Source organism: Peromyscus eremicus, chromosome 9 (assembly GCF_949786415.1).
Source record: "Peromyscus eremicus chromosome 9, PerEre_H2_v1, whole genome shotgun sequence".
Classification (NCBI taxonomy): domain Eukaryota; kingdom Metazoa; phylum Chordata; class Mammalia; order Rodentia; family Cricetidae; genus Peromyscus; species Peromyscus eremicus.
This window is the reverse complement of record NC_081425.1, coordinates 78,358,205-78,384,984: the sequence shown is the minus strand read 5'-3', so window position 1 is coordinate 78,384,984 and position 26,780 is coordinate 78,358,205. Positions and strand designations below refer to the sequence as shown.

General features: G+C 38.2%; 1 protein-coding gene across 2 annotated transcripts in view; it reads right to left on the bottom strand.

Moving 5' to 3' along the window:
• Positions 1–26,780, bottom strand: part of Adk (adenosine kinase) — a 408,688-nt gene that overhangs the window by 214,877 nt on the left and 167,031 nt on the right. The gene's annotated exons all lie outside the window — the stretch shown is intronic.

Sequence of the window (26,780 nt, the reverse complement as noted above, 5' to 3'; positions counted from 1 at the left end):
TACTCATGCTTAATACCATTAAAATGATAAATGTCAAAAATTATGGCTGAGCATGGTGGTTTATGCCTGAAATTCCAGTACCTGGGAGATAGAGGCAGGAGAATCAAGAGTTAAATGTCCAGTCTTGGCTACTTTGCAAATTTGTATGAGGTCCTATGAGACTCTTACTCCCCACTCCAAACACAAAGAAAAGTGTTCAGTTCTGGATTGAGGGTGGACTTCTGAGCTTTCATCACAGAAGCTACTTTTTGAAGTAGATGGCAATTAATTAAGTCAACAGATATAGAATAAGATATTGTGGAATACACAGCTCAAAATGAGCCATCTATACCATAGCCACTATCTCACGGCCCAGGGCTGACTGAGGTTGAAAGGGCAGAGAATCTCCACAGTGGAACAACATTTACATGAGATGAGAGGACTGTTGCACACAAACACTCACTGTGGCTATTACTGGGTGAATAAGACGAGCAGGAGCTGAAACCTGCCAAAATCACAGAACTGATGAGGGAGGGGCTCATGAAGCCCTATCCCTATTTGAGGACGCATTGGCAATTGATTGCTGCTGGAGTTGGAAAAGTCAGCATTCTTTAGAAATGCTGGTTCTGAGAGGCTACTCATGCTTTGGCAGATAGATGGTCCTATACTTTTGCTCATACAGACGCAAGTGAGAGAGAGAGAGAGAGAGAGAGAGAGAGAGAGAGAGAGAGAGAGAGAGAGAGAGAGAGCGCACACATGAAGTGAGAGAGTGAGCACAAAAAGTAGTAGTGAGCTAGGGAGGGATGGGAGGATTTGATGCAAAAACATTTATGCATGTATGAATATTAAATTTTTTAAAGATAGAAATGTTAAAATTCTAACTACAAATATCTCATCATGTCATTAAAGTGATTCTTGTAAACTTAAGTATTTTTGTTGTAAATGAGTCATCATGGATTTCTTTCAATATGCATGGTTTTCACTGATTTGAACTCTTTAAATTAGCTCAAGTCCCCAAGGCTTCTCATCTTTTATTAGTGATTCTAAAGAGATCATCTCTCTTTGTTCCAAATATAGTTGTTAAAATTCTCTGTATATTAAGTTAAAGGGGGGGGGGGCTGGAGAGATGGTTTAGTGGTTAAGAACACTTGCTAAAAGCCCAGGTTCAATTCTCAACACCCATATTGCAGCTCACAACTGCCTATAGTTCTAGTTCCAATGTACCCAATGACTTCTTCTGACCTCCATGGGTATTTACATGCTTATTTGCATAAAGGCAAAAACACTCATACAGATAAAATGCAAATAAAATTTTAAAATAAAAAAGCACCAACATAGATTTTGATAAATACATTTTCAATAATGAGTACAAAAATGTATATATAAATACATAATTACATATATACACACATACATTTGAGGGGCAAAGGAATGAGGACATAAACAAAGATAAAGAAAGCTACAGAAGTGACATAAGCTAACTGCCTGATGACAAGGAGTCCTATTTCAAGAGATTTAGCCTTAAAATGCACATACAACGCTACAGATGTAAGCATTTATATTTTATCTAAAATGAAATAAAGTTACAAACAACAAAGTCTATGTACAGAGGACTTGTTGAATAAACTGGATGAACCTGTTTGACAGAAACCCCAAACCACACACAAAAACAAGGAAGGGTTTAGAGAATGGTCCACCTAAGTAATTCTAGCATTGGGAGGTAGAGGCTCCAGTTGGGCCTTGGGAGGCCATCTTGGGATACAGAATGAGTTCAAAGCTGGTCTGAATTCAACAAGAAAACCCAATCTCAAAAAAACTAAGGTCTAGCTAGGAATGTGGCTTAGTGGTAAGCACTTGCAGGGCCTTGTATAAAGCCAAATGTTTCAATCTCCTGCATAGCAACAAAAGCATCCATGTGTGTAGACTATTCTCTAGGATATCTCTGAAACTAAAAAAGTTCTAAGAGAAAGAAAACTTAGAAGTAAAAATATCCTGGGAAAGCTTCCAGACACAGAATTTGTCAATGTTTTCTAAGGAATTATAACAAAACAAGTCAAATAAAGCAAAAGTAAATAACTATGACTACAACAAACTTGAGACCTACTGAATAGCAAAAGGAATAATCAATAAAGTAAAAGGGCAATTGTACATTTGATGAGAGGTTAATATCAAGAATACCTAAGAAACTTCTACAACACCACAATGAAACAAATAACCTGACAGAAATATGGCCAAAGTTGTTGAGCATTTGTGTTTCTAATCACCCAAATGGCCAATAAGCACATGAAGATGCTCAACAGCACTAATCATCTGGGAAAGAAAAAATCAAAAGCACAATCAAATGTTATTTAATACTGATCTTGAATGCCACTATGAAGAGTAGAAAATAAGGGCTGGGGGGAAGGTGAGGGGGGCGGGAGGGGGGAGAACAAGGGAATCTGTGGCTGATATGTAGAACTGAATTGTATTGCAAAATAAAAATTTAAAAAAAAAGTGTTGTTGGGGATGTGGAGAAATTACCCTTGTGCCACGGCAACTAGAACACAAAACCAGAAAGGTGCAAGTACAGAAGTCTCTGATACTAGGCAACAGGCAGGGCAAGCCTGTGACCTCTGACAGAAAGGAGATAAGAGGACCCTGATGGGCCCTGACATCATATGCCCTGGTTGAGGGAACGAGAAGCCTGGCACTCCCACTGAAATTAGTGCATACCAATAAGCTCTGAAAGAAATGCAGGGGAAAAAATTGTGAAAAATTAAACAGTAAGCTAAAATTTATAGTGACTCTTAAAATTCTGGCTACATATTTGATGTGGGCGGGGAGGGGCTTGGTCTTGCCTCAACTGAATGTACCAGGCTTTGTTGACTCCCCATGGGAGGTCTTACCCTTTTGGAGGAGTGGATGGGGGGTTGGACAAGGGAGGGTGTGTATGTAGGGGGGAACAGGAGAAGGAATGGGATGGAAAACTCTGGTTGGTATGTAAATTGAAAAAAATTTTAAATAAATAATAAAAAAATTCTGGCTACATGTAACCTGTGCATGTTTCAGCAATATAAGAAATAAGAATTCTACATAAATGCTCTCAAATAAAAATCATGAAAGTAAGCATGGTGGTACATGTCTGTAATCCCAGCACTTGATTAGAGGCAGGGAGATTGGGAGTTTAAGGTCATCTTTGGCTGCATAGTGGCCTTTGGCAGCAGAGTCTCTAGAGGTACTAGAGCAGTGGTTCTCAAGCTGTGGGTCACAACCCATTTGGGGTTCAAAAAACCCTTTCATAGGGGTCACATATCAGATATCCTGCATATAAGATATTACAATACAATTTGTAACAGTAGCAAAATTATACTTATGAAGTAGCAACGAAAATGATTTTATGGTTGGGGGTCACCACAACACAAGGAACTGTATTCAAGAGTGGCAACTTTAGGAAAGTTGAGAACCGCTGTGATAAAAGGACACAGAATGTGGAAGATTAATTTCTCTAACTATGTAGCTTTTGGGAGGCTATCATCTACACTGAGTGGGACTTTTCAGTGACACTTCCAGAAGTAACCCTCACCCTGCTCTTGCAAGTAAGCCCCATAAACTCATTGGTTTATCAAAGTGTACTTTGATGGAATCATTACTTTGATCTGTCATTGGTATTCTATCTGGGTGAACAGAAGTTTATGTCTCTCAAGGAAGGTGGCAAAATAATGACACATAATTTGAATGCAATCTCAACCAACACCTCAATAGGATACATAAGGGAATTAAAGGGCTGATTCCATAATCAATGAAATATGGAAAAGGAGCTAGACAGGCAAAAGCTAGGAAGTGTATCACTCTAAGATATCAATGCTGCTAAAGACTAAATTACTCTTCAGTTATAAAATGTACGATCTTGTGGATACTATAAAAATCAGAAATGCCTAACTAGTCATTATTGGTATAAATACCTGAATTAGTTTAATTCAACTTAAATATGAATAGAAACAGCAAAATATTCCTAGAAAACACCCAGGCGAGGCATTAATTACAATGAAGGGTGCTGGGGGGTGTCTTTCTGTATGCTGTGAATATATGTTGTTCCCATTGGTTAATAAATAAGCTGTTTTGGCCTATGACAAGGCAGCTTAGAGGCAGGTATGAAATCCAAGGAGAGAGACAGGAAAGAGAAAGGTGGAGTGGGAGAGATGTCAGACTGCCATCCTAGGAACAACATGTAATAGGATCCAGGTAAAGTCATGGAACACATGGTGATACATAGTTTAATAGTTGTGAGTTGAGTTAAACTATAAGAGCTAGCTTATTAGGAGCCATGCACAACAGCAGGAAGCACTGCCTCCTTCGGGGCTTATAGCCCAAGATCACAGGTGGAGCAAATACCACTACAGAAGGGATTAGAAAAAGTTTCCAAAGATATATGACATCATCAATTGTCTGTAAAAGGTATGCTTGAATTTTTGGAACTGACAAAAATGGACTTCAAAGAAAGGCATATAGGATAGCACACAGTATGTCTTATGAATATTATTATGGTGTTCCCAGAACAAAAGAAATCCCATTCATTAAGTAGTTAGTTCCAACCAAAAATACTAATTTTTCTAAGTGAGTATGTCTTGGGCACTACAAACTCCCACAGCCTCAGACCCAGACTGATCATCAGCACATTCACTCATTACCTAACCTTGACCTTTTGCATATTGCCTTTTAATATGCAAACAGAAATTGCAAATAAATTTGTCTCTTTGCAAAGTACCTGTGAAGTCACTGAAAGCAATAGGGCAGTCTAACCCGAAAAGGGAAAGATCTGGAGGAGTGGTTATTGTGTATGACAGATGTCATTGAGCTGCCCTTGAAAAACTAAACCATCCTGTGGAAGGGGCCTTGTTAGTGCAGCACTTGAATGTGAGTCTCACAAAACATCGAGGGGACTTGGTGTGAGTTTGCTGCAGGATCACAGGGGGCCTACAAACGCACAGCTTGGGAAACAAGAGCACATGCTAGCCAGAACTAATAAAAAAGATAACCAAAGGAATATCAGAAGTGTAATAACAGAGCAACTCTATAGGCAGGAAAAATCTAGTGGGAAATATAGGCCTAGGCTGGATAATTAAATGTCACTTTACAAAGTGTAAGCACAGTCTGCAGGTGTGATAAAGCACATGGAAGTTTCTCCGCAAATGAGTGAGATTATAACAGCCGATGACTATTAATGCAAGGAATCAGACAGAGTAAATTTACACCCGAATTTAAATAGTTGCTGAATAATTGGCATATTAAGCTACACACTAAGAGTCTTTAACAACATATTCAAAGATTTCTATTAATATTAACTTCACCTTTCAGATGAATTCTCTCTTCACCCAACTGCAATGTTTAGGACAATATAACTGCCAGCAATGCCTGAGAGCCATCACGTTTGAGATAATGCCATATGCTTTAATTTCAGTCATAATTAAATCATGAAGAATGACACCTAGACACTAAACTAATTGAAAGATAAGCCAGAGACAGGAAATTTCATGACAGAAAAACCAGGGAGGCACTCCAGGAAAACTTAAAAGCACAGCTGAAAAGAACATGGAATGTCAAAACTGGGAAATAACAATAAGCACCCATCAAATGAAGAACAGCAACTGAAAATAAGAGCGGGGGGGGGGGGGAGCTCAGCAGGTGGAGTCTTCTTAAACATGTCAACAGACCACAGCGTTCACCCTGTGTATGGGAAGTGTGTAACCATCCTGACCATCCAACTCCAGGACGTTTTCAACGCCTCGAAAACAAGTCTGTACCCACTGACCTTGTCTCAAACCCTACCCTCTAGAGGTACTACAACCAACTACAAAAGTTATTCCCCTGCCTTCAGCTTTGTTTTTCCCCAATCTACTCCATTTTGACGGAGCTTCCTACGATGTCCTCTCCTCAACAGAGCATGACCTCTAACCCATGCAGCTTTGTGACAGAACCATTCCTTAAGCAGCACTCCCAGGTCACCTTCAGCACTCCATTCGGCTGCCCTCCCAACTCTTCCTACTTTCCAATTTAGAACTCCCTCTGCCTGCCTCCCTCCTTCCCTCCCTCCCTCCCCTTTTCTCTCCTCCTACCCTCTCATATCTCTTGTATCCCAGGTTGGCCTGGAACTCCCTGTGTAACCAAAAATGACTGGAGTAGTAGATCCTTCACTTCCCAAGTTCTGAGATGACGCATGCGTACAACTCCACAGTGTATGTAGTACTGAGCTGCATTCTTAACCTTCATATCTCATTTTCAGAAGTAAATTCTGTCCAACCTCTATACTGTATGCTGATGTTAGATACTGCCACAGCAGATTCATTATTACCATAAATTAGTTTTAGTTAATTATATTTTCCGGCTTAACACACTTTCTTGGCTTAGTTGAAAGACCTATCGTTTGCATTTCCAAATCTAAATGACTGTCTGGTACTTTCTGGGTAGTTAACAATCAACAAATAGTAAGTGAATGAACAGGAAAGATGGGGTTATTGCTTCAGAAAGCATTTAGCTTAAGAATATACAGAAACCACAGACAAACATACCCTACTGCTTATCATATGAGATATGCATGCAAACAAGTGGCTGATCAAGACCCAGGAGATATGAGCAGCTCAGAGTTGACACACAGTGGCCTGAGTCACAACAGGGCATTCTATGACATGGCACTGGCACGGTAAGTATTTTAAGATGAAGGAATTTGAGAAACAATGGCAGGAAAGAAATTTTTATCTTTCTCTCAAGCGTCCTTCTGACAAGAAGAACCTAACACCCATGTCTCTGAAGATGAGGGACACTGAGAGGAACAGAGATGCCTTGTCAACTTTTTTTGATTTGTTAATTTTTGTTCAAACTCCTTTGTCCTTTTATCATCTTCCAACAACGTTTAACTTTTCACCAAACATTGTATAAAAACAGTCACATTTGTCAATAACTGCTTCATCAGCCATCATTTCCTCTCTGCCATATAATTACTTACATTGAATAAATCCCTTTGTTAACGTGTTTTGTTAGAGGCCTCAAGTAGAATGTAGAAAGCAGGAAGGAAAGCGCCTGCGGTCTCAATGGTACTGAAGAATCAGGGCACACAGGTTTTTAAAGGAAAAAGGAAGAGATAGGAGAAACAGTGGGGAGAGGTTGACAGAGGACGGTGGAACAAAAAAAATCTAAATTACTTTTAAATACAAAACTGTAAACCATAAAGATTCATTCTTATACTAAAAATATTGAATTTCTTCTAAATAAACAGTAGTGGGGCTGGTTAAATGGCACACTGTGTGAAGTTAATTCAGCAGGTTAAAGGAGGTACTTACTGTTCAAGTCTTGTGCTTAATTCCCAGAACCTTAGTAGAAACCTACTGAAAGTTAGTCTCTGACCTTCCTCTGCACATCATGGCAAGGGCACATTCAAAGACCCATAAGCAAATAATCACATGCATGTTCACAAATGTGCATACATGTGCATGCAGACGCGTGCGCGAGTGCGCATACACATACTACACACACACACACACACACACACACACACGAGTATTTCTATTTCTTTTTTAAAAACAGTTTTGTTTTGTTTTCTACAGAACACAAAGTATATGAATGTGCTATATCTGGAGATATTATCAATACTACAACTACTTTATAGGGTTCAGTAAAGAATCCAGCAATAGAAATCAATAGAATAAATTTTATTCATTATTTTAATTACTACTGTTTTAGTCCTACTATTAGTATCATTAACACCACTGTTATTTACTATTCTGTGTGTGCATGGTGTGCTTGTGTGTTTGTACGTACACACGTGTGGAAGTCAGAGGCCAACTCTGGGCATTCAGTTATCTCCTATCTTTCTGTGGGTTCTGAGAATTGAACTCATGTCATTAGACTTACATGGTAAATGCTGTTACCCACTGAGTTATTTCTTACCCAGACACTCTGGCATTTTTCAGAAGAGGATTTACAGACTGCATATAATTACTAAGAGGGACCAGGCCATAGGCACAAGTAGTATGGAGACAGAGGGAACATGCATATAACACAGAAACAGTAGGAAGGATGCTTTTTTTCCTGTTCAAACAAAACAAACAAGGTTACAGGACTGCAAAATATTAACAAGGAAAATAATTTTACTGGAAGATATTTAATTGCATTTAAAAACACTGCTGTAATTTTGCTACTGTTACGAATCATAACATAAATATCTGTTTTCCAATGGTCTTAGGTGACTCCTGTGAAAGGTTGTTTGACCCACAGAAGGGTTGAGACCCACAGACCCGCTGATAACATCGTGAGGCTGGGGAGATGGTAGTTAGAAGCATGTACTGCTCTTCCAGGACACAGGTTAGGTTCCTAGCACCCACATTAGGCAGCTCACAACCACATTTAACTCAAGTCCATGGGATTTGACACCACTGGCCTCTGCAGCCACCTACACTCATGTGCACATACCCCACCTACACATAATCAAAAATAATAAGAGGTGAAAAGATTTACATGATTTGAAGAGAAGAAGGGGAGGAAGAATTATAGGAGACAAGACGGGTCTAGGACACCAAGAGAACATGGCCCACAGAAATAACTAAGCAGGGCTCATAGAAGCTCCCAGAGACTGAATGTCCACGTTAGGTACTCTGCAAACATGTTATGGTTGTTTAGCTTTGTATTCTTGTGGGACTCCCAACAACGAGAGTAGGGATTGCCTCTCACTTTTGCCTGTGCTTGGAACCCTTTTCCTCCTACTGGACTGCCTCCCTCATTCAGCCTGGATATGATGGTATGTACCTAGTCTTATTGTAAGTTGTTATGCTGTGTTCGGTTGACATCCTGGGAGGCCTGATCTTTTCTGAAGGAAACAGAGGAGAAGTGGATCTAGGGAAGAGGAGAGGTGGGAGTAGGGAGACTGGGAAGAGTGGAGGGAGGGGAAAGTGCAGTCTGAATGTAATGTATGAGAGAAGAATAAAAAATAAAAATTATAAATCCTTTTGAAAAGGAAAGCACCGTGGAAGAGTGCTATCAGACACAGAGGTACAACGGGCTTAGGAAGAAGTAATTGTCTGACTTTGTACAGGTAACTCGCTCTCTAGCCATCACTGTCCTTAACCATATGCACTAGGAAATTACAATGATGATCTAGAGATCTACCACAGCTACACAAAATGCAGAAAGACATACTTTACAAAAGATAAATCACCATAAAATCTCATGATGGCAAACTGAAACTATGTTGGTAAGGAGAGGAGACGGAGAAACCTTTAGAGAAAAACAAGTGGTCTTTTGAAGTAAAGACATCACTAAGATGCATCTGCCCAGAAATCCTACAAAATCCAAGGAAGCAGGTAACTAGCAACCCAGGAGCAAGAAATACACCGAGACACATCCTTCTCCTTTACTATTTCTAGCATGCTTTATAAAAAGCAAAACCCCCAAGGCAGTAAACATTTGCTCATCAACACCTATCAGCAGCAACATCAGAAACATGAGGCAAAGGTCAAGTCAAAGTTTATTGACGATGATGAACTATGACAGCCTCTATTAAATTACCCCTTCCTTCAAGGTGCATGTGATCAAAGCAGCAAAAGATATTTTCACTCAGTCACATAACAAGCTATTTGTTGAGATTGAAACATCTGGTCAATATCTCCTAACACTGCAATTTCATGCACAGTTAGCATTAGGGCACATTTCTCCTCTTCTTACAGGGTCCATAAGAGTGGCACATATGGCTGATCATTTCATTCAAAAAGGATTCAATTCGAGGCATTACACACAATCGCCTGTGCTTTATGGTGTTTTAAGCCGACCTGCCATCGTTTTCCATCATCATTGCTGACTGCTGCTCTCTTCTACTATAAAAGCCTGTAAATATGACAGAGCACTTAAGACTTAACGGCTTTCCTGAACTGGAGTTAGAAAGCATTTATGACAAGGAAATGTATAGTGCCAAGTCATTTTTTATTATCAAGAACACCTAATACATTAAAGTATTAACCATTTTATTTAGCAAATATCTAGTACAGATTAGTAAAGTAATATTTTTGAATACTGTGTGTGTATAGTATGTATGTGTGAACATGAGTGGTGTATGGTTGTGCTTTCTGCACGTGTACACATGTGGAGGCTAGAACTTGATGGAGTGCATTCCTCTATTACTCTTCACGTTATTTTTTGAGACAGGGTCTCTCGCTGATCCTGAGCTTGCCATTTCAGCTAAAACAGCAAGTGAGCTGCAGGGATTCATTTGTTTCCAGACCTCCAGTCTCCACTGGGTTAAAGAAGCATGCTGCCTAGCTTTTATGTAGATGCTGGGGATCCAAACTCAGGTCCTGATGCTTCTGTAGCAAGCAGTTTATCCACTGAACCATCTCCCCAGTGACAGAAACCAATCCAAACATTTGACTTTGGGCACAGTATATTTATGATGGTATTCTTGAATATAACTGTCAAGTATAATAAATAATAACAAAACAGTATTGTAGAAATTTAAGTTGATTTGAGGGCTGACGAGATGGCTCAGAGTGTAAAGGTACTTAGCACCAAGTCTGATGATGTGAGTTTAATCCCTGGAATCCACAATAGGGAGAAACAAAGTCCTACAAGATGCCCTCTGACTTCATATGAGGCATGGCACAAATGTGCCCACACATAGAAATGAGAAAAAAAAAATTTAAAAATTAATTTTAGTAGGAGTGTTCAGAACATTTTAAGTTGATAAAGAATAATCCTATACTAGAAAGAATCAGGATGCCACAATTTTATCAATCACATATGCTGAAAATTTTCCATTTGAAATTCATGCATTTGTTGCCATGGTAACATAGTCCTTTCTTGAACACTTACAGTAGCAAACCTGAACTCACACCGTGGATTTCTCTTTTGCTTCCCTTCCTTTGGGATTATAGCTTCAAGGGATAACTGGGGTGGAAATGGGGCACATGCAAAGCTTCAGTTTCACATTTCCTTTGACACGTTTCCTCACAGCATGACTGTGTAAGGAGAGCTATTTTCAAAAATTTAGGGATTTGTCTCTCTAGCCAATAATAATAGAGGGAGATTTGAATGAACAAATATTCTTGTGATGAGTGTCACTCATGACCATTTGACTATAGTAATATGAAATGACTAGTGAAGAAAAGAGATTAGCAAAAACACAAGGTTGAACTGGCATCCAAGTTACAGAGAATGTCCTGGACTGTAATTCTGCATGCAATGTAAATATTTTGTTTGTTCATTTGTTGATTAATTTAGTCAGTCAAGTCAATCTGATGACATTTATAGGATGTGTTCTAGGGTTAGGCACAGTATTGTTATAGGAACACACACTACAAAGTGACTTTCTTATGTCATGGAGATTCTAAATACCAGAAAAAGCAAAGAAACAAGCAAACAAACAGACAAAAGCCAGGCTTAGTGAGGCATGCTTGGTGGCCACACCACTTAGGAGGCTGAGGCACAGCACTGCTGAGAATCCAAGGCCAGCCTGGCTCACACAACCTTACCTTATCTCACAGCATAACCAAAGGGCCTGAGAAATGGCTCAGCAGGTAAAGCAGCTGTCAGCTAATGAGGACCTGAGTTTAATCCCTGAGACCCAAACAGGAAAAAATTCATTCCTCCAAGTTAGCCTCTGACTGCCACACGTGTACCATGACATACGAGTAACCACCCTCCCCAACACACAAATCAATGTAAAACAAACAAAACAAAACACAAACTCTATCAATCACAAAAATGGGTAAAAACTACCAAGTTTTTAGGAAAACTAACAGCTAAGGATGATGCAGGAATGGGGCCAAGAAAGGTAAGAAAGTCATAAAATATGTAAATATGTAGACAGGAGAATCAGAATGAGTTTAAGGAAGTTCCTGAACCAAGAGATGGTGTCCCTCTTTCTTCAAACTCAGATAGGACTTTCGCATTAAAATAACTGAACAGCAGCACAGGCAATAAAAGACAAAACTGAACTGGAAAAAACAAAGGGGTTCTAGATTATGTGGGCCTTGTTGTTATAGCATGCTGTGGATATCGCTCTGCATAAATAAACACTGATTGGCCAGTAGCCAGACAGGAAGTATAGGCAGGACTAACAGAGAGGAGAATTGAGGGAACAGGAAGTCAGGGAGAGAGACACTGCCTGCTGCTGCCATGACAAGCAACATGTGAAGATGCCAGTAAGCCACGAGCCACATGGCAAGGTGTAGATTTATAGAAATGGGTTAATTTAAGATATAAGAACAGTTAGCAAGAAGCCTGCCATGGCCATACAGTTTGTAAATAATACAAGCATCTGTGCGTTTATTTTATATGTGGGCTGTCGGACTGCCGGGGCTTGGCGGGACCCGGAGAGAAAACTCTCCAGCTACAATAGTAAGCATATCAATTTTAGTCAGACTGTAATAGGATGCCAGTGAATGATTTTAAAGAACATCAACTTATTAAATGTACACAAGGATTTCTTTTGCTATTTCATGTAATAAGATCATACAGGAAGGGAGGGTGTTAGTCACAGTGCACATTTAGTTCAATGGAAAAGCCTCTGAGCTTTACCTTTAAACTGTTCCTAGATTTCAACTGCTTTCCGTAAATTCTACTCGGGCTATCCATCCATCCTACTCTACCTTGTTAACAGGATCACAACAATTTCCTAACCTCCTTGCTATCACCTCTAGGTACATACAGATATCCCCATCCTTTAAAAACATGAGAGCATGCCATTCATCTGCTCAAAACTCTACAATGCTGCCCATTCATCAAGAGACAAAGTCCACAGAAGCCTAGAAAAGGCTCTTCTAGAGCTCAAAGCCAATGGGACTGCCTCTTAGCCTTAGCTCCTTCACCTAACAATAATATTTGGGTCCAACTACATTGAACTTTGCATTGCAAGGATTCTAAAGCTTGGCAAGTATGCTCTCCTTCAGCAAGTATTGGCCCTTTACTAGATAGGGTCAGTGGATACTGTGCATGTCTTTACTTACTCATCTTTAAACTCTTTATTCGGATCAAACCTCCTCAACGAGTTATGCTGTAAAATGTTTCCTTTAATTAAATATTCTCATGTTCTTCTTGTCCTTATTCCTTATCATTTTTTAATTAACGCCTCCAAGGGATAGCTCAGCAGTTAAGTGTGACTGATAGAAAGTCATAAGGACAGGAGTTTGGATCCTAGCACCCAGCGAGCTGGCTGTCCTGAGAATGGTGGTTAACTCCAGCTCTGAGGGATTCAACACCTTCTTCTATGTACACAGACAGACAAATAAATAAATCAACGAGTGAATTTTTCTTTTTTTTGCATTTATTGGTATGTGTTCGTACAGTGTCACTGCAAAGATGTGGAAGTTAGAGGACAACCTGTCCGATCCTTCCCTCTCCCTGGCTCTTATCACCGTCTATTCTACTTATGTTTACAACCATTATATTATCTTTCCCCTAACAAAAATATTAGGTTCATTAAATCAGGAACTTGTTTTTATTTACTAGTGTATCTTAGCTTTCAGGACAGAGAAAATGAACATTATTTGATGAACAATGTTGCTTAAAACATTAAAAATGAGAAATTATGAATGGTATAACAGATAACAAAATTTTATTTGATAACAACTATCACTGCTGCTAAAATAAGATTTTATAACATGAAAACAAAATATGATAACTATCAGATGTTTATATTATTTAACATTGCATCGTATTACCCCATTTTTTAAACAGCAATTAGAACCTATGTAGTTCTCTAAAGTAAGGAAAGTAGTAAACTATCAAAAGGGTAAAAGCAGAATATCACAATCACCTAGAGACGCAAAAAATGTAAAAGCATAAATGATGTGGATAATTATAAGAAATAATTCAATCATCGTTGTAAACCCTGGGAAATACCTTATTTTAGTTAAATTTATTTATTTATTAAACTTACGTGTATGTGTGCATCACAGGCATACAGAACTGTGAAGGTGAGAGCTGGAATTATAGACTGCTGTGAGGGGCCACGTGGGGGCAGGGAACTGAACCCTGGTCATCTGCAAGAGCAGCGTCTGTCTTTAAGCTCTGAGACTCCTTCTGGCTTCTACCATGAAATATTTGGATAGAAAACAGTTTATCTTCCTCCCTCCCCCTCATCTGACAGGTTAGCACATAGCCCTTGACCTTCAAATCATTTTGCCTCCATTCTCCAGTTTCAGGGATAGAAAGAAAGGACACTACCAAACCTGATTTGTCATATTTAGACAGGTGAATGGAATCATTTAAGCATAAAATAAAAGGGTATTTAATATTTGGGTCATAGACTAAAATGTTATTTGGCAAAATGTTGATGAATATTGGTACTAAAAGACTAGATAAGTACACGAGTTTCAGAACACTATTTTATTTCTGTGTATGTTTGAAATTTCTTGCAATAAAAAGTTAGAGAGTAAGAATACAGGATGAAAATCGTGATGTAAGATAAAAAGCCAAACATTCATCCCCAAACATTATTATTTTAAGAATGTTGCTGTGTCTGGTAGAGCATTACCTTTAATCCCAGCACTCAGGAGGCAGAGGCAGAGGCAGAGGCAGACAGATCTCTGCGAGTTTGAGGCCAGCCTGGTCTACATAGTACGTTTCAATCAGGGCTACAGACTCAGAGCCTTTCAAAAAGTTATTTCACCCCCAAAGACAGCCTATAAATTAGAGTGTGATATAAGGAACACATCAGCATGGCTCTCAGCTCTCTCGGAAGCCTCCTTTGTAAAAAGTGAATTCTGAAAAGGATAAGTAATAATGAGGGTGGGGAAGAGGGATTTTTCTTAAACTACATATTACACTACACTATTTAACAAATGTAATTGAAACAGTTTAAATAAAGTTTCCCCTGTGATATTTTTACCAAAAATGTAACGTGAAATAAAACAGGAACAAAAGAACAAATGCAGAAATATGGTGAATTCTGCTATTTATTCCAATAACTTTAAGATAGAAAGACTTTCTAACTATGACATGAACATAAAATACTATAAAGGAAGACACTATTGTCCTTGATTTAGACTTAAGACCATTATTTTTAAAAAAGTGTTTATAGGGATATATGTGTGTGCATGCATGCATGCATATATCTGTAGTACTGAACCATTCTCAAAGGGAAGAAAATGACTTGGAACTAGTTGTCATAGGATGGTAACTATTGGTGGAGTGATGTCCACAAATATAGACAATGATACATATGCTCTCAATATGAGTACAAAACACAAATACTTAAAACACCGAGAAGGCTGGACATAAGGAGTGAGTCCGCAGCATTTAGCAAACATAAAAGCTATTTTCATGAGTTCCTGACTCTGTATTGAGGATGCTACTGTTAAAAGAGATTTAAAATGAAGATGCCATAGTCTTTCAAGAAGTTCCCAGTGACCACTCTCAAAGGTGCTGCTGAGATGTTTACACTATACAACATTGCACCTCCACTCCAAATGGTGACTACACTTTGAGCTGGACTGTCCTTGGAAGTAAATAGTATCATCATATTGCAAGTACGGAATCGATGGTTATGTGAACCAAAAAGACAGTTATCAAAGGCTAGTCTACACCTCTACAGAGGCCATGCTTTAGTCTGTCACTATGTATTGTTGCAAAACATTCATTTTTACAAACAGGAAATGGTACCAACACTGTGACAGTAAACATCTGTATTCTTATCATGAGGCAATAGGCATGAGGGAAACCTTGATGGGTTTACCCTTAGTGAAGAAGACACGGGAACAAAGATATCAACAGTGCGACAACTGAAGAGGGGCAAATGAAAATGACTAGAAAACTTTTTTCCTTCTTAAAATGTCTTTAAAAGACTCCACTTTCATACGAGGAAAGGCAGAATGGTGATATAAATGACAGGAGATGGCAATTCATCCTTTTAAAATAAAGACAACTAGAAATAGCTTCGTGCTTTTTATTTTATTTGGCTATTGTTTGGTTTGAATGCAATTGGCCCCCATAATCTCATAGGGAGTAGCACTATTAGGAGGTGTGGCTTTGTTGGAGTGAGTATGGACTTGCTGGAGGAAGTGTTGTCACTGTGAGGCAGGCTCTGAGGTTTCCTATACTCAGGATACCACCCAGTGTCTCAGTGGACTTCCTGTTGCCTACAAGCCAAGATGGAGCCAGCACCACATCTGCCTGCATGCCGCCATGCTTGCTGCCAACCCAATGATAACGGACTGCACCTCTGAAACTGTAAGCGAGCCACCTCCAATTAGATGTTCTTTTTATATGAATCGCCGTGGTCATGGTGTCTCTTCACAGCAACAAAACCCCAACTAAGACAGTTTAAAGACACAGTCACATGTAGTCCATGCTGGCATTGAAAACACCATGTAGTCAAAGATGACTTTGAACTTCAGGTCTTCCTGTCTCTACTTGCCAAGGGCTAAGAATACAAGTGTGCCCCAGGGATAAGTGAATGCTAGAAATGCTGTAACAATGAGGCCCTGTAATTTGGTCTTTAAACATAAATTAAAACACATGGGACTCTTTAAAATTTTTCCATTACAGCTGGGCGGTGGTAGAGCACACCTTGAATCCCAGCACTCAGGAGGCAGAGCCAGGTGGGTCTTTTTGAGTTGAAGGCCACCTTGATCTACAGAGTGAGATCCAGGACAGGCACCAAAACTACACAGAGAAACCCTGTCTTGAATAACAAAACAAACAAACAAACAAAAACAAAAAACAAATAAACAAAAACCCCAAATTTTCCATTACATTTACTTACTTGTCTATTGCATACACGTGTGGGGATTAATGCATGCCATTGCACATGTGTGGAGGTCAGAGAAATGAGATCTCTCCTACCTACTATGTAAGTCCCAGAGATCAAACTCAGGTTATCAAGCTCCATAGCAGGTGCTTAAAACTGCTGAGGTATCTTGCCAGCTCATGAAGTTTTTTTAGTGTGAAAAAAATAAAAATAAAAAATAAAATAGATTTATGTGCAGAAATTCGAAGGAAAACTTGATACCTTAGTTACAGCATCTCAAAATCAAAACATTACTAGGAATCCAACATGGAGCCAGACACTTGATCTAGTAATGTCTATTAAGAGCATATTATATCTAAGACATATCTGTGAAGGAATAAGCATGAATAAAGCCTTGACAGGATTACAGTTTAGAGAAAGAAGTATAAAACAAAAATACCAAGAGCACTACAACAGAGGCATAAAGAAAAGATTCTGAAAACAGCATTGAGTTATAGAAGTGTCAAAGAGAAAATGATAGATATGCTGATTCTTAAAGAACAAAGATTTCTACCAGTTCACAAAAAAGAAAAGCACACTAAGGTAAATTACATGCGGAGAACTTTATGTTTCAAACCACACAGGAACACTTTGGTCACGGCTTACATAGGCAATCAGTAAACATGCGGTCCTTAAGAGCATATTTTGTGAAGGACTGGTGCATGACACCAAGAAGCAGGCGGAGATCTGGGGGTTACACGACAATTCTGTATTTCCGAAGGATAACTTACAACAATGCACAGAATTCTGAAACAACATGGGGAAACAATTCTGCAGGTCTCTCACAGTTCTGCAGCACTTGTAAGCAACTCTGGCCTGGACTGTCTTAAGATGCAAGTATAGCAAGAAGGCCTAAAAGATGAAGACAGTATCTTCATTATGAGCGGAGGTTGGGATACTTTCAAAATATTCTGATAAGGAGGCTTGAGGGTGGGCATATCCAGAGTCAGGATTCCTCCATTGTAAGCACACTCTACAAGCACAGCTTCTGCCTAGACTCACCTCCATGGTGCCCCTGGTGCTGGCAGAGCCAAGGTGACCCAGTGGGACAGATGATGAAGTTGTACCCACTTAAAAAAAAAAATCCTAATTTGTCACCTTGCAAAATGCAGGGTAAAATCCAAGTTACTTCACTTAATGAGAGAGAAGGACAAGGCAGGGCAAAGGGAGACAATTCCAGTCAAGTTGGCATTACAGAAAAGAACCCAATCATAATGGAGCTCAGGAAGTCAGTAAACAGGGGGTAAAAATTTCGGAGGCAGAACTGACAAGTTCTGGGACTGAGTAAGTGAGACAGGGGAAGTGCAGGTTGAGTCTAGCTTTAATTTCTCTAACTAGATGTCTGATGGATAATTTAAGAGCAAGAGCAGTACGCTATGAAAAATCCAGAGAAAGCAGAGATGAGTTCAAATACATAAAATTATAAGGGTACTCATGCGGATACAACTACTAGAACCCTGGAAAGGTTGTAGACCCAGACAAAAGTCAGAGGGGGAAAAAAAACCTAACCAACCCACAGGCTAAAAGTGAATTTCAAAGAGGGTCTGTAGAGCAGGCTGATGACTTGTCCGGAGAATCAATCCATGGACAACACCACTTCAACAATACTGAGATGTTATTTGCATTTTCTCAATATGGAAGCATTGACTTTCATAGCACAAACTCATGCTGGTGTTAAAGAAAGAATAAAGGTGACTGAATAAAGTCCTATGACTACTCATTTGATTCTTCACAACCATGTACTCTTTTAAGACATTCATTTTGTAAGAGGCAGTAAAATTCATAGAGGTTTATTAAACATTGACCCTCAAATGCACATTCAGAGTGGAAAATGGTAAGTACAAAGGAAATGCAACAGCCTCCTAAGGAAAACCACTTGTGAGGTTGAGTTTCTACAGAAGTAGCTGCTTTTTCATGGAAAAGTATTTCTACTTGAAATAATGACTGGCAGACAAATGATAGTTATTCAGACTTAGACATTTGGCAGACATTTTCTTGGAAAAGAAAAAAGTAAGCCTGTCACTTAAAAAAAATACTGTCAAGGTTTATTGCTAATAATAAAATTTGAGCTTTCATTTGAAAATTATAATCATGTAAAAGCCACATCTACCACAATGAGATTCTCAATACTTAAAGACTATTTTCTTGAGATTGGTACTGGTATTGAAAAATGACATATTTTACAACGGTACCAAGATATGCATAATTTAATGAGTAAAAAAAACTACAAATGACCAATGTATTATAGTAAGAAAAAAATCACATACACATAAAACTAAACTATATGTATTAGATACACATAGATAAATAAATTTAAGTTTTTCTGAGCTATGGTTTATACAATCATTTATTTAAAGTCAATAGTTCAACAGTGTTTCAAACAGCCAGAGCTGTGCAAGAATCACATCAATTTTAGATGTTACAAATACTGCAACACCTGCAAAAACAATACAAATATGAGTTGGTTCCATAATTAGCCTATTACAAACAGTGTTGCTATAACATGTGCAGGCAGGGGCAAAATCAGTTTTCTTCAATAATGTGTCACTGGGTATATCAAACATATTCCTGGGCTGTCCTCATGCTCAGTAGCCCATCAATACAAAATGGACTCAAATTTTCTCTGTGTTTTGTTGTTTGTTTAAGGTTTGGTGGTTTTAAGGTTTGTTTTGTTATGTTTTGAGAAAGACAAAGAATATAAAGTGGGTGCTTCGAGAAAGAGGAGTATTTGGGAGAAGAAAGATAATTCAAAGTCTATTATATGAAAACTAAAAAGATTTTAAATTGTATACATTTTTTTTACTTTCATTTTTCTTAAATGTATTCATAGTAGACTGCTAGATAGCTTGGCAACTCTATGTCCAAACACTCAAGCTACACCTTGTAATAAACATTCTTACCAGCAATGTATGAATGCATCCATTTCTGAATAAGGTTTTTAAAATTGCTATCATTGTGACAATTGTGGTGATATTTTACTTGTGCTTTAATAAATAAAGCTTGCCCGGAGATCTGAGGAAAAAGGTCAGCCATTATAAGTAAACAAAGAAGTCAGGCAGTGGTAAGGTAGCACAGGTCCTTAATCCTATCACTTAGCAGGCAGGATCTCTGTGTGTTCAAGGCCACACTGGAAACAGAGCCAGGTGTGGTGGCATACAACTTAATTCCAACACTAGTTAACCAAAGAGGTCTGAAGGTCTGTACAGACAGATAGGAAGTGACAGAGCTGGGCAAGAAGAGGAAGTGATGTAGCTGGGCTAAGACAGCCAATGAGAAAACAGAAAAGAAAAGGCATATACACGTGAGTATATAGGAAGAAGCTCTTTTTGGAAGCTGCAGAGTTGGTGAGGTGAGGTTAGTTTGTGGTTTGTCCTATTCCTCTGATCTTTCTATCAGGCTTTAACCCAAATTTCTGTTTTTGTGTTTTTTATTTAATAAGACCATTTAGAAATTCATCTACAGATAATAGCCGTTATAAACAGGTACACAAAGCTACCAAACCATGGCTGATTTCAGTTCCCTTGATAGCCAGTGATGGAGCCCATCCTTCCATGAACTCACTGGTATATCTTCTTAGAAAGAAGAATCTATCGAGAGCCTTTGGCTATTTTAAAATTGAGTTGTCTTTTCATTGAGTTTTAATAAGTCTCTATATATTCAAGAAAAAAGATAGGACAGAGAACATTTAAAATTTAAGTTGTCCTTTTACTGGGTGGGGGGTGTGCTGTTGGCTGAACTCAGGGCTTCCTGGATACTAGGCAGACTCTCTAACATACAACTACAACTACCAGATGGAAGCAATCCTTTCAAGCACAAAACTTTACATTTTTTTCTTTTATTGTTTTTATCATTACATCTAATTTTTTGTTGTTGGCAAACTCAAGCTATTCCAAATATCTTCTGAGAGTTAAGTCTTTCACCTACTTTGAGTTAACTGTACATGTGACTTAAGGACCTAATTTCACAGACAGTTGTCCCAGGACCTTTAGAAGAAAAGACTATTTTCTTCTATATGGTACCTGTTATGGTACCATGTCAAATGTAACATGTCTCCCACAGGTTTATTACCTTGAACACTACACCCTCAACTAGCGGTACTGCTCTGGAAGATTGTGGACTCTGTCTTACATAGAACTGGGCTACAAAATGCAGGCCACACCAATTCTTTAAGGTAGGAGCTACTGGCACAGCTTCCTACTATGCTAAAATCTGATAAGTGTTAGCCCCAAGTCCCCACCACTCCAGACTAAGCTGCTCACAATGCCCTTCTTGCCACGATGGACTGACATCCACTGGAACTCTGACTCAGAGTAAGTTCTTAGTCCTTTGTTTCTATCATGTATTTTGTGAAAGTGAAAAGAACAGTAAATAATATAAAACTTTTGTCAAAAGTTTGTCTGCCATAAGTAAGGTAACCCATTTCTGGACTTGTAGATTGAATCATTGGTCTGAATGTCTATCGTAATGCCCATACCACAATGTATTTGTTAGTATTGGTCGATAAATCAGGAAAAGGGAGTCTTATCAACTGTCCTTTTCAAGATGGTTTTGGCTGTATTGCACCTCTTGGTATCCATATGAATTTTAAGAGCAGCAGGCCAAACTATTTTGACAGAAAGATGATTTGAAAGAATTACCATAATAAAAAAGTCAACCTTTTAAAACATGAACAAATAATGTCTTTCTATTTAAAATCATCTGATTTCTTTCAATAATGTTTCAGTTTTATAGGACATAAATTTTACATTTCTCTTGGTAAAATTATTAGTAAGTACTTTCTTCCTTTTGAGACTGTTTTAATGAAGTTCACTTATGACATATTTTTTTCTTTTGACTGATACTCTTGTAAATTCAATTGATTTTTACTATTCTTGGTGAGGAACTTGACAACTAGATGAATTTACTTATTCATTCTGGTAACTTTTAGTGGAATAAGTTTACTTAGCACACAAATGTTTCCCCAATCTATATACTTTCATTTATCCAGGTAAAGTGATGGTGAGAAGATTTTAGGTAAATTCATAATTGTGCAACCACCACCACCACAATCAATTTGAAGCAATTTCTCACTCTAAAGAGAAAGCCTGTATGCTTTAACAGTTAGTTATTCCTCGGCTTTCCATCTCTCCTAATGCTGGGCAGCTTTTTCCAACATGTAAACATGACATATAATAAATGCTCCTCTACAAATTCCAGAGTTCTAATAGTACATATTGTAAGTGATTTCATTTTAATGTACCATCAAGTGTTACTTTAAAAAGGAAACAACACGATAAAAAACTATTAATACCATTTATCATTTAATAGTATTGGCAAAACTATCCTGAGGCTAACACTTTAACATATATCCCCTTAATATAAATCACAGACTATGTTGAAGTCAACCTATTCCACAATCATCTAAGTGCTAATCACACATATTCTAAATTCATCTCAATCATAAGATACTGGGACAATTGTGTATCAAAAGAAATTATAGAAATCCCTCCATAAAAGTTCAAAGATGTCCTTTGGTAAATTTTGGAATTCTACCTCAAAAATATTAAACTATGAAATACATAACAAGAAAATAATTTAGTCAAAATTTAGAATATTTCAGCTAGTTATGGTTTCCTAAGAAATAATAACTGTTAGCTAGGAAATTAAGTTAGAAAATTAACAATCTATATCACACATTGGTTCAGAAATGTTCAGATATTTATGGAAGTTGATATATTCTTTGATTAAATGAGTTGAAAATTTTGACTTGAGTTCTAACACATCATTTAGTGCTAAAATGAACCTAATTTTATAATAAAGCTAAACAGAAGTGGGGAAAGAAATATTCTTACTGTCTTAATCTTGGTGGAAAAACATTTGAGTTTTTTGAAGTAACTATAATACTACTAGTGATTATAGGTTTTAGTCATAGGATAGAAGGCTCCCCTCTATTCCCAGTTGTGCAGAGAAATTTTTTGAGGACTGGATGGTAAATTTAGTCAAATTTTTTTTCTGATCCTATTATAGTGTACACATGATTTTGGTGAGTTCGGGTGGAGTAAATCTACTATCTGTTGTGTTATTCTGCCAAAAAGAGCGAGCCTCACATTCCATCAGTCTCGAAAAGTGAAAACAGACATTTGCTGAATGGCAGTAAACTATGAAATATTTACCTGATACTTTTCAAACAACTCTACTTAACTATCAATTAAAAACAACATTGTAATTCATGCCTAAACAAAGTACTGCATCCCACATATTCACTCTATAAGGGACTTCCAGTCTTCTAGCTTTTAGGAGCACTGAACAGCATATTAACAGAATGCCTAGAAAATATTTTAAGCTGAAAAATCAGCATCAAAGAGCATCACAATGCAAAAACGTGGCACCAAAACACAACAACAAAAAACCATTTCTTTATGATAGCTGAAACAGGCAATCAGAGCACGTCACCAGTTTTTGAACATAGAAGTAAAACAACTAAAGTTTTCTGTTGCTTTGAATGTTTGTAAATCACTGCAAAAAAATGAGTGTTGGATCTACAGCTAAATGTAAATTAGTAAGTGAATTCACAAAATGAGAACTATACACACACACACACACACACACACACACACACACACTCACACCATGGCCTTTGACAAAATTCTAAGCAAGGGTTTGTAAGCATTTCAGAAAAGGGAAAAAATAAAACAAACAAACACCTTTAGTTTGAGTGGATTTATGGAACTCCTAAAGTCCATTCCAACCAATAGTCCATGAACAACAGTTTAAAATTGCCAGGTGGGGCAGGGAGTATACCTCAATAGCACAAGAGTTAGCTAACATGTTTGGAACCCTGAATTCATACACTTCCATCCATAATAACCAAATACACAGAAACAGAAAACTGACTAGCGGATGTCAAGTGGGAAGGGAAAAGAGAATGGGGAAAGATCTCCTCACAGGCATGCAATTTTCTGTTGGATTGTTCAAAGAGTCATGCAATGACAAAGAAGGGATGCCCTCCCCGCCATGTATAGTTCATAATGATGTATTTCATGTAATAAATTTTATGTAAATTAAACAATATATAAAAGAAAGCCAACACTGCTTTTATCCTAAGTGGCAAACACCACATACTATCCAGAAGAGTTTAAAGAGAGGAACAAAACAAACTTTGATAAGATTTTCAGCACTCACTGTAGGAGACCCAGACTGGCTGTTGGAAATACAAAGGAAAAGTGTTCTTTTAATAACATAAGTGAGTAAACTGGAACAAGGGAGAAAAGAATGTCATAGTAGGGTTGTTGAAAGTGGTGATGCCGAGACAGATTTTTACATGACTTCTGGGGAGACTAAGAAGAGGATGTCACAAATCACACCTGTGGCACTCCGGCTACATAACAGAACCCAATGGAAAAAGCTGGGATCCTTTTGGAAGACATTATAAGACCACAAAAAATGTGACGGCCTTGGGTGAAGATTTAAGGAGGAGGAAGAGAAACCAAGGAAAAGTTGCAAGAGCAGGGATTGCCAGTCATGGAAAAGGATCAAGATGAACTAGGAAAGGAGGAAACCCCAGAGGGAGAGGTCTCACAGAAGATACCCATGAAGAAGAGGTTTCCATACGGTAGTGGGGCCCACACTGATGCCACACACACATTAACTGAGGGAAGAGGGAAAGTGGTTCAGGAGATTTGGTATCTGAAAGGTCATAGGTGGTTCCAGCCAGCGAGTTTCAGTGAAGGGATGAGAGCATTAGACAAGAGATAAGGAAGAGTGGATCACATTTTCAAGAAGTTCAGCTAAAAGGGAAAGAAGAGCATAAGATGATGTAGGAGAGGCGTTTTCTTTTTTTTTTTGGTGATTTTGGAGCATATTTATAGAGGGAGAGAGCATAAGTTGAGAGAACTTTTAAAGCATAAGAAAAAATATAGATGATGGTTCAGATGACAAGGAATATATCTATTCCTGAAACACTAGATAGTAGCAAGACAGTCCAAGCGTGAACATAACTAAGTATGACTATATACTAATACTAGTATATGTGTTAATGACTCAGTGATTACTAAGAGAAATTGACAGGTTGTCTCCTATGAAAAGAACAGAATCTGAGCAGGAATAAATTATCACAGCAAATTCTAAAGAAAATAAGCGAGGAGGCTCATGCTAAGGTTTGAAAAATGACTCTTAAAGGCATATGTGTCAAAAGCTTGATCTCTGGCATCTGGCCCTGTTTCGAGGGGGCAGAAACTTTAAAAGGTAAGACCTGGAGGAAGGGCCACTAGGAAGGCCTACCTCTGTCTCTAAGTGTCCCAGCCTTTCCTCCTTGCCTTCTCGCCCTGTATTCTGACCATGAGACACTGTGTGACCAGACAATAGACAGAAACCTGTAAAACCAGGATGCTAATTTTTCCTCCTTTTGATTATCTCGGGAATTTCATAACCCAAAAAGAAGGCTGAAGGCTGATTCAAAATGGAAAACATTGTTTTGCTTCTGTAATACACAATATGACAGTATGCAAGGCAGCTAGAGGATTTAAATAGTTTCCTATCTCGTATCACGAGAAAATGTTTAGGTATTTATCTATGTGTATATGAAGAGGTTTCCATTACACAAGTATATCCCTGATCAAGGAACCATGCTTTTGTATAAAGTATTACCTACATGTTTGAAACATTCAACTATTTTTCTGAGCACAAACTTCTTTATGTAATCTCTGTATGTACCTGTGACAACAGACCTTGAAATGAATGAACTGTAGTTTCAAACTAGGTACAGATAATTTTAAATAAACTGCTATCACATTATACTATTACAAGTCTATATTAATGCACAAATAAGGACTCTTCCTTAAATGTTCCACAATCACAGACAGAGTAACTTGAAATAAGAACTTATGGATGCTGGGTGTGCTAGTGCACACCTTTAATCCCAGTACTCATGAGGCAAAGGCAGGGGATCTCCGTGAGCCCAGCCTGGTCTACAAAGTGAGTTTCAGGACAGTCAGGGCTGTTACACTGAGAAACCCTGTCTTGAAAAAACAAAACAAACAAACAAAAACCCCAACAATTTACAGATAGGAAGCAATTACATAGCAGTTAATAAAAATAATCCCTAATTTTAGACCCATTGTGAGATTAAAAACAGATTTAGTTTTTGAACTTTTCAATTATAAATACATTGTGAATTAAGCCCAATATTTTACCTTGCATTACAATGTCAACTATTGAGGAAAATGTCCCACAATAATTTCTCTGATTCGTAGTTAATTGTCAACTTGACCAAATTTAGATTCACTTTGGAAATAGGTCTCTGTGTGTGCCTGTGGTGGATGTGGGAAGAAGCACTCAGTTTGGGCAGCAGTATTCCTTGGGTGAGGTTCTGGTCTTTTTAGTCAAGAAAGGAAGCAGAGCAGAAGCAGGCATCCATGGCTCTGTGTGTGAGCGCATTGGATTGCGGCTGTGGTGTGAGAGCAGCTTCGAGCTCCTGCTGCCGTGAGCCCTGAACTGTGAGCTAGAGTAACCCTTTCCCCTGGAGTTGATTCTGTCAGAGCGTTTACCACAGCAACAGGAAAGGGAACTAAAGACAGCTAAGTGGATGCTTCCTTTAACAAGATTATTTTTATCAGAATCATGACAATTAACTCTATCTGTTTCACCACTAGACGTCCCGTCTCTGCCTGTGTGCTTCAGTTTTACATGCCAGGATAGAAAGGATATGAACATGCAAATGTCATAGAGAATATGTATGGGTTTATGCCCAATGCTAGTAATTAATGCTTTCTAGTTATTTTATCTCTGTAAGGTAGCAGGCGTGGAAAGAAATGCAGATTTACAAAGAAATATAAGTTTCAAACTGCAGTATCAAGTCAGAAACCATGAGGGGTTTGCTATTTAACCCTATTTGTACTCGATGAGGTTAAGCCAGCCACACTGTGTTTCTGTCATGAACTCATACCTCTATTCCCACTGACAGAAGAACATATGAATTCTAGATCAGAGACAAAGACAATTCATTATTCACGGCACAACCAGAACCAAAAGGAATTATCTTTGGGATAGTTCCCTGAGCTCAAATTCCAATGGGGCA